A 15,000-nucleotide genomic window follows, 5' to 3' on the forward strand; every position below is an offset into this window, starting at 1 on the left:
GCCAACCAGTAGTCGTCATCGTTCATCATTTTGGCAATGCGGGGGTCCCTTTTTAGGATCTGCAAGGCATAATCTGACATGTGGGCCAATGTTCCCGGTGTCAATGATGCACTGCGAGTGCTGGGTGGAGGAGCACTTTCTGGCAAATCCACATCCCTCCAGTCACGCACAAACCCTGTACCAGACCTTGCCACGCCAACATTTTCACTTGCCCCACGAGATGCATCCTCCTCCCCTAAGTAATCATCCCCATCATCATCCTCCTCCTCCTCTTCTTCCTCCACCTCGTCCAGGAGAGGTCCCTGAGCAGACAATGGCTGAATGTCATCAAGGATTCCCTCCTCCTCTTCCTCCTCATCAACATTGGCTGCAGACGCCTGCTCCTTAAGGTGCGTCAAAGTTTGCATGAGCAGACGCATAAGTGGGATGCTCATGCTTAGGATGGCGTCGTCTGCGCTTACCAGCCGTGTGCATTCCTCAAAACACTGAAGGACTTTACAGAGGTCTTTCAGCTTCGACCACTGCACACCTGGCAACTCCATGTCTGCTCTCAAAGTGCCTGGCCGTGTATCCTCCCACAAATGCATTATGGCCTGCCTCTGCTCGCACAGCCGCTCCACCATGTGCAGGGTGGAGTTCCACCTTGTTGCAATGTCGATAATGAGGCGGTGGTTGGGAAGGTGGAGCAATCGCTGCAGCTTCTGCATACGAACGGAGTGTACAGGCGACCGGCGGATGTGCGCGCACAGTCTTCGCACCTTCTGGAGCAGGGCTGTTAACTCCGGATAATTTTTGAGGAAGCACTGCACCACCAGGTTCAAGGTGTGAGCCAAGCAAGGTATGTGGCTGAGTTTTGAAAGGGCTATGGCTGCCACAAAATTACGGCCGTTATCACTAACTACCTTGCCTGCCTCAAGATGTACACTGCCCAGCCATGACTCAGTTTGTCGCTTCAAGTACTCGGCCAGCACCTCGGCGGTATGTCTGTTGCCCAAACACATCATCTGCAACACAGCCTGCTGACGCTTTCCACTAGCTGCTCGATAGGGGGACACATCGTGTGCAACAGTGGCAGCTGCAGATGGAGTGCTCGTACGACTGCGCTCTGTGGACGAGCTTTCGCTTCTGGAGGAGGAGGAGGAGGAGGGTGGAACGCCTACAGCCAACTGTTTCCTATACCGTGGGCTAGGCAGCACTGTCCCACCACCGCTGTCCCCTGTGGACCCTGCATCCACCACATTAACCCAGTGCGCAGTGATGGACACGTAACGGCCCTGGCCATGCCGACTGGACCATGCATCAGTAGTGAGTTTCACCTTTCCGCTCACTGACTGCTTGAGTGCATGGACAATGCGGTCTTTCACATGATGGTGGAGGGCTGGGATGGCTTTGCGAGAGAAGAAGTGGCGACTGGGTAGGTCATAGCGTGGTACTGCATAGGCCATGAGTTCGCGGAAAGCTGTGCTTTCCACCAACCGAAACGGCATCAACTCAAACGAGATTAGTTTGGCAATGTGGGCATTCAAACCCAGTGTACGCGGATGAGAGACTGAGTACTTTCTTGACCTACTCATAGTGTCTGGGAGGGTGAGCTGGACTTGAGAGCTGCATATGGTGGAAGTAGCGGTGGACAGGGCGGACTGAGAGAGGGTTGATGATGGTGATGGAGTTGGTGTTCTTTCTGATGGCCTAGAATCAGTCTTTCGTTGATATAAGAGTGGGATTCCCTGACTGCTGTGGCCTTGCAACGACACCTCAACATTTGCTGCTGTGCTAACCGGTGGGCTTACAGTGGGGGAAACAATGTAGCGTTGCTGACTACCTTCGTTGTGATCAGTTGCACATGTGGCACTTGAGGTTTGGTGTTGTGTCCACGCTTGCAAGTGCATGCTGGTTAAATGTCTAAGCATGCAACTGGTATTCAAATTTTTCAGATTTTTCCCTCGGCTAAAGGTCTTTGCGCACTTCTTACAGATAACCTTGGCCTGATCATGAGGATATTGTTCAAAAAAGTGCCACACTGCACTCTTCCTACTTTGGCAGACATTTTGCGGCCTAGCACGCTGTGATCTTTTGACCCTCTGGACAAGCTGTCCAGCAACTCTTTTGATGTTTGGAACCTGTCTTTGGAGTGCTCCGGGCCTGCCAGATAACAGCTGTTGCGATGTCGATGTCTGCTGTGGATGCTCCTCATCTGAGCTATTGGAAGCAGCACCCTCTTCCCCCAATGGATGCCAATCTGGGTCAACAACTGGGTCATCCATCACCTCCTCTTCTATGTCATGTGCACCTTCCTCTGTGTCACCGTGTATGGTGGTATAGTGTGCGGGAAGGGGCACCTGAGTCTCATCAGGGTCAGAATCTGGCTCTGTACACTGCGAGGACAATGTAGTGCTCTGAGTGAATGTACCAGCAGAATCATCCATCAGCGGCTGTGCATCAGTGCACTCCATGTCAGATTCATCTTGGCCTGGGTAATTCACCATTTCACTTGATAATCCAGGCATGGTATGTGAAAACAGCTCCATGGAGTAATCAGTAGTATGGCCTGCGTCATCCTTCAATCTTGGTTGGGGTGAAGGACACAAGGAAAGGTGTGGTTCATGAACATGAGCCTCCAATGACGACTCAGTGCTTTTACTTTTTACAACTGAAGAAGAGGAGGCGATAGAGCTGGAGGCTGAGTCAGCAATGTAAGACAAAACCTTTTCCTGATGCTCTGGCTTTAAAAGCGGTTTGCCAACTCCTAGAAAACTAAGCGTTCGAGGCCTTATGTAGCCAGACGATGACGCAGGCTCAACACCTCCTGCATTCGGTCCTATTTTGCTCTTGCCACTACCATCAGATCCACCACCAACACCATCATTACCAGCTGCCAACCCCCGCCCAATTCCACGGCCTCTTCCACCAGCCTTCCTCATTTTTGGCAGAAATGTAGACAAAATCCAACAAACTATATAGTATGTAAAACAAGGTACAAGGTGTCTATAGGACAGGGGAGATTTTGAATTTCTGCACACACTTTTGGACACTGGACACTTTTGGATTGTGTGAGGCCCAATGAATATCTGAGCGCTATGTGACAGGCTCGATGGCACAGCTGTGACCTAAGTGACTAGAGGATAAGGGAGATTTTGAATCTCTGCACACACTTTTCGACACTGGACACTTTTGGATTGTGTGAGGCCCAATGAATATCTGAGCACTATGAGACAGGCTCGATGGCACAGCTGTGACCTAAGTGACTAGAGGATAAGTGAGATTTTGAATCTCTGCACACACTTTTGGACACTGGACACTTTTGGATTGTGTGAGGCCCAATGAATATCTGAGCGCTATGTGACAGGCTCGATGGCACAGCTGTGACCTAAGTGACTAGAGGATAAGTGAGATTTTGAATCTCTGCACACACTTTTGGACACTGGACACTTTTGGATTGTGTGAGGCCCACTGATATCTGAGCGCTATGTGACAGGCTCGATGGCACAGCTGTGACCTAAGTGACTAGAGGTTAAGTGAGATTTTGAATCTCTGCACACACTTTTGGAACACTGGACACTTTTGGATTGTGTGAGGCCCACTGATATCTGAGCGCTATGTGACAGGCTCGATGGCACAGCTGTGACCTAAGTGACTAGAGGATAAGTGAGATTTTGAATCTCTGCACACACTTTTGGACACTGGACACTTTTGGATTGTGTGAGGCCCACTGATATCTGAGCGCTATGTGACAGGCTCGATGGCACAGCTGTGACCTAAGTTACTAGAGGATAAGTGAGATTTTGAATCTCTGCACACACTTTTGGACACTGGACACTTTTGGATTGTGTGAGGCCCACTGATATCTGAGCGCTATGTGACAGGCTCGATGGCACAGCTGTGACCAAAGTGACTAGAGGATAAGTGAGATTTTGAATCTCTGCACACACTTTTGGACACTGGACACTTTTGGATTGTGTGAGGCCCAATGAATATCTGAGCGCTATGTGACAGGCTCGATGGCACAGCTGTGACCTAAGTGACTAGAGGATAAGGGAGATTTTGAATCTCTGCACACACTTTTGGACACTGGACACTTTTGGATTGTTAGAGGCCCAATGAATATCTGAGCACTATGAGACAGGCTCGATGGCACAGCTGTGACCTAAGTGACTAGAGGATAAGTGAGATTTTGAATCTCTGCACACACTTTTGGACACTGGACACTTTTGGATTGTGTGAGGCCCAATGAATATCTGAGCGCTATGTGACAGGCTCGATGGCACAGCTGTGACCTAAGTGACTAGAGGATAAGTGAGATTTTGAATCTCTGCACACACTTTTGGACACTGGACACTTTTGGATTGTGTGAGGCCCACTGATATCTGAGCACTATGTGACAGGCTCGATGGCACAGCTGTGACCTAAGTGACTAGAGGATAAGTGAGATTTTGAATCTCTGCACACACTTTTGGACACTGGACACTTTTGGATTGTGTGAGGCCCACTGATATCTGAGCACTATGTGACAGGCTCGATGGCACAGCTGTGACCTAAGTGACTAGAGGATAAGTGAGATTTTGAATCTCTGCACACACTTTTGGACACTGGACACTTTTGGATTGTGTGAGGCCCACTGATATCTGAGCGCTATGTGACAGGCTCGATGGCACAGCTGTGACCTAAGTAACTAGAGGATAAGTGAGATTTTGAATCTCTGCACACACTTTTGGACACTGGACACTTTTGGATTGTGTGAGGCCCAATGAATATCTGAGCGCTATGTGACAGGCTCGATGGCACAGCTGTGACCTAAGTGACTAGAGGATAAGTGAGATTTTGAATCTCTGCACACACTTTTGGACACTGGACACTTTTGGATTGTGTGAGGCCCAATGAATATCTGAACGCTATGTGACAGGCTCGATGGCACAGCTGTGACCTAAGTGACTAGAGGATAAGGGAGATTTTGAATCTCTGCACACACATTTGGACACTGGACACTTTTGGATTGTGTGAGGCCCAATGAATATCTGAGCACTATGAGACAGGCTCGATGGCACAGCTGTGACCTAAGTGACTAGAGGATAAGTGAGATTTTGAATCTCTGCACACACTTTTGGACACTGGACACTTTTGGATTGTGTGAGGCCCAATGAATATCTGAGCGCTATGTGACAGGCTCGATGGCACAGCTGTGACCTAAGTGACTAGAGGATAAGGGAGATTTTGAATCTCTGCACACACTTTTGGACACTGGACACTTTTGGATTGTGTGAGGCCCAATGAATATCTGAGCGCTATGTGACAGGCTCGATGGCACAGCTGTGACCAAAGTGACTAGAGGATAAGGGAGATTGGATTGCTTTTAAAAAAGCAGTTTGCGGAGCAGTGGGTAAACAGCAATGCCAGCCTGTCAGGAAGCCTTAAAAGGCAGCCCAAAACCAACACTACTGATACACCACTATATAGCCTCCCCTTGCACTGCACACACAGTGACTGGTGTGTTGTGCAGGCCAAATTGCTATCAGCAGCAGAAGCAGTTTTTCTGTCTTCTTCCCTGCCTAACGCTCTCCCTACAGAATCAGCAGCAACCTCTCCCTATGCTAAGATCGGCAGAAGTAAGATGGCGGTCGGCGTGCACGCCCTTTTATACCCCCTGTGACGCCCACCAAAGCAAGCCAATCACTTGCATGCCCTTCTGAAAGATGGTGGTGACCCGTGCCTATGTCATCACGTTGCCCACAGTGTCCGTGGATCCTGATTGGCTGAAAAAGAGCGCAAAACAAACTTTTGAAACGCGACTTTGGCGCGTAAGTCGCCGACCTCGTGGCCGACCTCATCCTAGGGTCGGGTTTCGTTTCATGAAACCCGACTTTGCCAAAAGTCGGCGACTTTTGAATTTTTTTGACCCGTTTCGCTCAACTCTAGTCAGGAGATCTCCCCTATGATGTGTAGACGGCTGTGAAGGTCTTGTGCTCAGTCTTGTTTTATCTCACCATCCTGGTAGCTCTTCTCTGAACTTGCTCTCGCTTGTCAATGTTTTTTTTTAACTTTGATGCCCAGAACTGGACATAGTGTTCCAGAAGAGATCTGATCAAGAAGGAGAAGATGAGAATAATTATTTGACGTGATGTAGACTCTATACTTCTCTTAATACATCACAGAACTTGTGTTGGCAGCGGATTACTCACGATTCTCTCCAAGCGTGTGACAACAGAACTTGCTTATTCAGGATCAATCAGGAAAAATATATGATAAGCTTAATAGATCAGGAATAAATCATTTGTTTGTCTCTATCTGTACAGCATCTACAGCAGGCTGCTTCTCTCATTCACAGACTCAACAGGAAATACAGTCACATGCTCTCCCTGTGTGAGCCTCTGAGAGTTTTTTTTAAAACTTTATAAACAGCATACAAAACTAGCAACTAAACACTCATACACCCCCACTCAACAACTACTTATCCTGTTTTTCCCATTGCGGTTCTGAATTCCACAAACTTGGCTCTTGATAATGGCTTTGTCATGCCATCAGCTATCATCTTGTCAGACTCGCAATAAACAAACTGGAGTACACCACGTTCTACTAAGTCACGTAAGTGGTGATGTTTTACATCAAATTGCTTAGTCCTTGCACTAATCTTCTTACTGCTGGCAAGGTAGCTGTTGGTTGAGCTAATGGCTTGCCGAAATCTTCCAAAAGTTGTTTCAACCAAATTACATAAGCAGCAGACATATATTCTGCTTCTGTAGAAGATAATGCGACTGACACATGTTTTCTGCTGGACTAAGAAATTGAATTTTCTCCTAACTTGAACAAGTAACCACTTGTTGATTTTCGATCACTTGAATCTCCAATTTGCATCCACATAACCTTTGAGTGTGAGATCTCCTGATGCAGATATCTTAACATTAACCTTTGAGTTTCTTTAAGATATTGAAGCATTCTCTTAATTGCATTCCAGTCACTCTGGCGTGGCTTGCTTACACGTCGACAGAGAATTCCGACTGTGGCCGTGATATCCAGACAAGTTGTGGTTGCTATGTACAGAGCTCCCCCACTGCTTGTCTGTAACTCTCAGCCTTTGGCTTCTGATATTCCAAACTGGTTTAGGATTGTGGAAATTTTAGAGCTTTGGTTGAGAAGAAAACTCCCATCTTCCTATCTATGGATTTGGATTCCCAAATAATATGTCATAATTCCAAGGTTCTTAGTCTCAAAGTGCTGGTTGGGAATTTCTCCTAGCTTTGCATTTTATTTTTCATCTTAATAAGACATGATTACATCGTCTACATATAGGAGAACATACATCCACTCCTTCGCTACATTTTTCATATACAAACATGGATCAGCTTGAGATCTTTTAGATCTTTCATCCATCAAGACTTTGTTCATTTTTGAGTTCCAAGCTCTTGCCGACTGCTTAAGTCCATAGAAAGACTTTTGCATTTTACAAACAAGGTGCTCTTAAACAAAGTAACATAGTTAGCAAGGCCGAAAAAAGCCATGTGTCCATCCAGTTCAGCCTATATTCCATCAGAATAAATCTCCAGATCTACGTCCTTCTAAAGAACCTAATAACTGTAAGACACAATATTGTTACGCTCCAGGAAGACATCCAGGCCTCTCTTGAACCCCTCGACTGAGATCGCCATCACCACCTCCTCAGGCAAGGAATTCATCACCCTTTTTAATATACCCCTTGGGTTGGCTCATGTACAACTCTTCTTCAATGTCACCATGTATTTTTTAGGGAAAAAATGGTATGTGGTCAGTTTGAGGAGCACTATGGCAATAGAGCACACTGCAATAAGTAGATAGTGAACAGCCTTTTATTAGACCTCTACGCGTTTCAGCAGCGGATCGCTGCCTTCCTCAGGTGGATTTATCATTGTCACCATGTAGGAAGGCTGTTTTGATGTCAAAATGTCTCACTGTCATCTGTTGAACTGCAGCTACTGACATTAAAGTTCTGAATGTGGCTTGCTTCACAACTGGAGAAAATGTAGCATCATAATCTTCACCATACTTTTGCGAGTACCCTTTTGCGACCAATCTTGCCTTAAACCGGTGAACGCTACCTTCTGAGTCATATTTCTTTTTGAAGACCCACTTACATCCGATAGCTCTTTTTCCTTGTGGTAGCTCAGTAAGCTCCCATGTCTGGAGTTAGTGGAGGGACTCCATCTCTTCATTAGCAGCATTTATCCACTTCTACTTCTTGTGGACTGGCAGTTTTTGCATCTCTTGCCATGACTGTGGCTCGGGTTCAGGAAGAGTTCTGACCATATAAGAAAGTCATCTAGCTGGGATACCTTTGTTTGGCCTTTCTGATCTCCTGACTGGAGGTTGACTTGGTTTTTCTGTGTCTTCCTTGGTGGCTTCAGAGCTTATCTACACTTCAGTGTTTTCCATTACGGCATGTGGGTTTGGTGATTAAGATTCTTGTTCTTGCTTCTTAGGTTCAACAACTGGTGTAACATCATGGAATTTGAGCGATAGAGTTTTCATCAATCACTACATCTCTGCTGATTGTTGCTGTGTTGGTCTCTGGGTGTAGGATTCTGTATCCCTTTTGAGTTTCCCTATAGCCCACCAGGACTCCTTGCTTTGCGTGTGTTTCCCACTTGGAACGTTTTTCTTTGGAAACATACACAAATGTTTTGCTTCCAAATATCCTGAGGTGCTTCAGGTTAGGCTTCTCACAGTTCCACAGCTCATATGGAGTTTTATTTGTGGCTTTACCTGGCACTCTGTTTTAAAGATAGCAAGCTGTCATGATGGCTTCTACCCAATACATTGTAGGTAGACTCGCATCAAACAACATACTTCTTCCACTTTCACAGAGAGTATGGTTCTTTCTCTCTGCAATTATTATTATTATTATTATTATTATTATTATTATTATACATTTTTATAGCGCCATTTATTCCATGGCACTTTACATGTGAAAAGGGGTAAATATAGACAAGTACAATAAACATGAGCAAAACAAGGTGCACACAAGTACAGAAGGAGAGAGGATCCTGCCCGCAAGTATCCTGCTTACATGCTGCGTTTTTATCTTGAATTCATCCAAAAGTGTGCCTTTAACATACTCTAGTGTCAGCTCATCATCTGGCCGTGCATCTAGTGCAGTCACAAGTCTGTCATAACTCTCTGGAAGACCACTTAATAGAAATGCAGCAGCATGAAAATCTTTAATTTCTTCTCCAAAACCCCTGAGACGCTCCACAATCTATAGGGTTTTTCTTATATAGTCCTGCATATTACGTCCATCACTTAGCTTAAACTGATATAGCTTTCTCATGAGATAAAGCTTATTGCTGAGATTTAATCTTTCATGCACTTTCTGTAACTCATCCCACATCTCTTTTGCAGTTGCACATTTGCGTATATGCACAATCTGATTATCATCTACACTGAGGGAGATCGTGCTTTGTGCTCTCTGATCCTTCTCTAGCCAATCATCTGATAATGGATGAGGCACTTGATCCTTAAGGTACTGTCACACTAAGCGATGTACCAGCGATCCCGACCAGCGATATGACGCGGTCAGGATCGCTGGTACATCGCTAAGTGGTCGCTAGTGAGCTGCCACACAGGCAGATCTCACCAGCGACATTGCTGGGGACGGGGATCGCTACTTACCTGTCACACCAGGCGATCCTGCGTCCTCCCGCCCAGCTCCACGCGTCGCTGGTCTCTCCACAGGAAGCACCGCAGGAAGCTGATGACGAGAAACAGTCCTGGACGTTCTCGCGCGACCAGCGATAACCAGCGGGGGAGCCGGTCGTAGGTAAGTATCAGACACAGCGATATCGCTAGCAATATCGCTATAACGTCACAAGTTATAGCGATATTGCTAGCGATATCGCTTAGTGTAACATGCCCTTTAGTGTATTTCTACCTATCTTCTCTTATTAACAGCATCTTTCCCTTGAATTTCCAGGACTGGTATATCTGGTTTTTGAGGCTTGGCACTGAGAACTTGACAGGATTGCTGCTAGTGGACATCTTCTCTATTGCTCTGTGCTGCTTTTGCTTTGGGCTATAGTTGCTGTGTTACTCTGGGCCCATAACCTGTTGGCGGATTGCTCACGATTCTCTCCAAGCATGTGACAACAGAACTTGTTTTTTCAGGAACAATCAAGAGCAATATACAGTTAGGTCCATATATATTTGGACAGAGACAATATTTTTCTAATTTTGGTTCTAGACATTACCACAATGAATTTTAAACAAAACAATTCAGATGCAGTTGAAGTTCAGACTTTCAGCTTTTATTTGAGGGTATCCACATTAAAATTGGATGAAGGGTTTAGGAGTTTCAGCTCCTTAACATGGGCCACCCTGTTTTTAAAGGGACGAAAAGTAATTGGACAATTGACTCCAAGGCTATTTCATGGACAGGTGTGGGCAATCCCTTCATTATGTCATTCTCAATTAAGCAGATAAAGAGTTGATTTGAGGTGTGGTGCTTGCATTTGGAAGCTGAAACTCCTAAACCCTTCATCCAGTTTTAATGTGGATACACTCAAATGAAAGCTGAAAGTCTGAACTTCTACTGCATCTGAATTGTTTTGTTTAAAATTCATTGTGGTAATGTCTAGAACCAAAATTAGAAAAATGTTGTCTCTGTCCAAATATGTATGGACCTAACTGTATGATAAGCTTAATAGATCATATATATTATACAAAGAATGGTTGCACTCTATCATGTTAAGGCATGTCAATGTGGAATATATGTAATTAGAATAGCAATACAGCTTTAGAATTATAGAAAAAATATATGAGACTCTTAGCATAAAATTTGGCCAAATATTATCTGCCCACCAGCCAACGTCAAGGCGGCCTCAAATCTGATGGCTGGTGGGCAGATAATATTTGGCCAAATTTTATGCTAAGAGTCTCATATATTTTTTTCTATAATTCTAAAGCTGTATTGCAATTCTAATTACATATATTCCACATTGACATGCCTTAGCATGATAGAGTGCAACCATTCTTTGTATATTGTATATGGGGGTAGCTCCTCTTGGTATGCACCTATTCACATTAGTCTGGATGTGCCAGTCAGTTTTTTTGTCTCTTGTAAGCTTAATAGATCAGGAATAAATCATTTGTGTGTCTCTATCTGTGCAGCATCTACAGCAGGCTGCTTCTCTCATACACAGACACAGCAGGAAAACAGGAAATACAGTCACACGCTCTTCCTGTTTGAGCCTCTGGGAGTTTTTTTTAAGCTTTATAAATAGTTTACAAATTTAGCAACTAAACGCTCATAGACAGGAATGAGTTTTTGTACCAAACATATTTCAACAACTTGTTTAATGAGAACGGTGGAGATGGCAGGATTAGAGCTGATCATAGATGGGACTTCTCCATCTGTCGGTGACTTTTACAATATTTGTTTCAGGGTGAAGATCTGACCCATATTAATACTACAGAGACATATGTGAGGGGTAATGAGTGGTGTAAAGAGGAGATTCCCACATATGACTACCCAGGTGAGTAGTAACCACTGAATGCAGAGAAGTCACAGATTCCTCTCAGTCACCGGCTGTGGCTGCTTTATCGGTGGTGTAGTCCGGCCGTATTACCATGATCACCATTTTGCCTCTAGACCACAACATTCTCCTCCACCCAAAACTGTTCAAATGACTTTGGGCATTGAAAGCCCTTTTCTATAGAACTTACAACCTGGAGGATCCATCTACTTTAAAATGCTGATGTTACCTGCCCAGATCTGTAAACTATAAAGCCAAATGACAGCGTACGTAGAATGTGCTGGCAAGTTAGAAGATCACTTGAAGAAAAATATTATGATGGGCCTGTAAGAGAAAGCGGAGGGTAATGATGCTAATGGCTTCCTAGAGTCCTGAGATCTAATTTCAGGGCTGAAATTTCATATCCTGAGATCTTGATACCGAAATCGCCATCAGCGCATGCGCCGCCCCCCGGCAGCCATGTTTACAGAGTCCACCGCACAGGACATGCGGGGGCTCTGGCATTTCACAAAATGTTGACAGAGTCCCCCCACAGCGGCGGACACCCCAGGCAGCAGCAACGGTGGCAACCCCGGGCAGCGGCAGCAGCAGCACCCCACTACTGCCTCCTCCAGCAGCGACACTATGACCCCACTTCACCACAGCAATAAGACGCATGGATTAAAAGAAGCGCCACCATGTTATTAAAAAAAAAATTCCTATTTTTCTCCTCAAAATTTGGGGTGCGTCTTATAATCAGGAAAGTCTTATAGTCCAAAAAACGGTAACATGTTTTTTATTCTAGTTCTTTTTGTACAGGTTCATTTTGTATGGTAGAGTGATGATTGTGGGATCGGCCTGCCTCACTTATGTGAGTCTGCCACTACCTGGTAGCCTTTAAAATTATATCTCCATTACCTCTGCCAAATGCCTGAGATCTAAATTTAAGACACCTCAGCTCTGCACTATTATAAAAATGCTTTGTGAATGTCTAATATTTCTTCTTGAAACTCATCTGATGGAAAATATTGGCCCTTACGATAGTTTAGATTGCCAAGAGCCACTGAGCCTCATACTCTAATTACCCAGAGAGTGTTCACCAGGATAATAGGAAACAAATGGACCTTACAAATTATTTCCCAATGTCTCTTGAATCCAACAATCCCCTATATATGGTTGTACACTACTTTCTGGGCACATGGTAGGGGTAAGAAAGGAAGGAGCGCCATTTAGCTATTCGTACACAGACCTTGATGGAATAGTTTGCAGACACGATGTATTGGGAGCACTGTTAGTGATCACCTGGCAGATCAAAAGATGGCCACCACAAGAAGGCTTGGCTCTATCTACTCTATTTTCCAGATCCCAGTGACTGCCTTGCTCATCTAACACCATTACATGGATCTGGGCCATTGTGTTACCTGCTATTCTGTGGAGTGAGATGGCAAGAAGAATAGTCAGGTAGTTGGCCATAACCAGGAGAGCAGAGAAAGTAGAAAATCAGAAGACACAAGTGTAATAATAATAATAATAATTTTTATTTATATAGCGCCAACATATTCCGCAGCACTTTACAATTAAGCGGGGACATGTACAGACAATAAATTCAATACAAGTTAAGACAATTCAAACAGTGACATTAGGAGTGAGGTCCCTGCTCGCAAGCTTACAATCTACAAGGAAATGGGGGGACACAGTAGGTGAGAAGTGCTTGTTAATTCAGGTCTGGCAATTATAATAGGGATTTTCATATAAAGCTGCATGATCCGGTCATCAGCCCGTGTGTTTAAGTGCAATAGACAAGTATCAAGTGCAGTTATCATGTGCATGAAGGGTGTGGAGACAGATGAATAGTAGGGTGCAGATTCAGAATAATATTTGGAAAGAGGGAACGGGGCAAAGTTAGCTTGCTGGGTAGTTGATGTGGTAGGCTTGTTTGAAGAGATGGGTTTTCAAAGCGCGCTTGAATAGGTCAGGGCTAGGTATCAGTCTGATCGCCTGGGGAAGTGCATTCCAAAGAGCTGGAGCAGCACGAGAGAAGTCTTGGAGGCGGAGGTGCGAGGTTCGGATTACGGGGGATGTTAGTCTTAGGTCATTTGTAGAACGGAGGGCACGTGTAGGGCGATAGACAGAGATGAGAGAGGAGATATAAGGCGGTGCAGAACAGTGGAGAGCTTTGTGGGTGAGAGAGATGAGTTTATACTGGACCCTGTAGCGAATAGGTAGCCAGTGTAATGACTGGCACAAGATGGAGGCATTGGTGAAGCGGCTGGACAGAAATATGACCCTGGCTGCCGCATTCAAGATGGATTGGAGAGGAGAAAGTTTGGTAAGAGGGAGACCGATCAGAAGAGAGTTGCAGTAGTCCAGGCGAGAATGAATAAGAGCGACAGTAAGAGTCTTAGCAGTTTCAAAGGTGAGAAAAGGTCGGATTCTGGAGATGTTTTTAAGATGCAGGTGACAAGAGCGACTGAGTGATCGGATGTACGGAGTAAAGGAAAGTTCAGTGTCGAATATGACCCCAAGACAGCGGGCATGCTGCTTGGGAGTTATGGTTGAACCCTCCAGGGTTATTTCGATGTTAGGTAGAGTGAGGTTAGTAGAGGGGAGAAACACAAGAAGTTCAGTTTTAGAGAGATTTAGTTTCAGATAGAGGGAGGACATGATGCTAGAGACAGCAGACAGACAATCCTTGGTATTTTGAATTAGGGTAGGGGTGATGTCAGGGGAAGAAGTGTATAATTGGGTGTCATCAGCATAGAGATGATACTGGAACCCAAATCTGCTGATTGTTTGTCCAATAGGGGCAGTGTATAAAGAGAAGAGGAGGGGGCCTAGGACTGAGCCCTGCGGGACCCCGATAGTAAGGGGACGAGAAGAGGAAGAGGAGCCGGAAAAAGATACAGTGAAGGAGCGGTCAGAGAGGTAGGAGGAGAACCAGGAGAGGGCCGTGTCCTTGAGGCCTATAGAGCGGAGCATAGTGAGGAGGAGCTGGTGATCCACAGTGTCAAATGCGGCAGAGAGATCCAGGAGAATCAGCAGGGAGCAATGACCTTTCGATTTAGCTGTTATTAAATCATTAGAGACTTTAGTGAGGGCAGTTTCAGTAGAGTGTAAAGAGCGGAAACCAGATTGTAAGGGGTCGAGAAGAGAGTTATCCGAGAGATAGCGGATTAGACGGGAGTGGACCAGGCGTTCCAGGAGTTTAGAGATGAAGGGAAGGTTAGAGACAGGTCTGTAGTTAGCAGTGCAGTTCTGGTCCAGGGATGGCTTTTTAAGTAAAGGGGTTATGATGGCATGTTTAAATGAGGAGGGAAATATACCTGAAGAAAGAGAGAGGTTAAATATTTTAGTCAGGTGAGTGGTGACCACTGGTGAGAGAGACTGCAGGAGCTGTGAAGGAATAGGGTCACTGTTGCAGGTTGTAGGCCGAGCAGAAGCGAGGAGCTTGGAAACTTCTTCTTCTGAAACAGGCTCAAAGATGTCTAGTGAGCTTGAGGTGCGGCAGGGAAGGGGATCCAGGCACTGA

The 15,000-nt window shown here is 45.3% G+C and overlaps 1 protein-coding gene across 1 annotated transcript in view; it reads left to right on the forward strand.

The window, feature by feature from the left end:
• LOC141047191 (uncharacterized) overlaps positions 1–15,000 on the forward strand; it is a 49,396-nt gene that overhangs the window by 29,693 nt on the left and 4,703 nt on the right. The window lies entirely within an intron of this gene.

Source organism: Dendrobates tinctorius, unplaced genomic scaffold (genome assembly GCF_039654945.1).
Source record: "Dendrobates tinctorius isolate UK_male_01 unplaced genomic scaffold, ASM3965494v1 ptg000126l, whole genome shotgun sequence".
In the NCBI taxonomy this organism is placed as follows: Eukaryota; Metazoa; Chordata; class Amphibia; order Anura; family Dendrobatidae; genus Dendrobates; species Dendrobates tinctorius.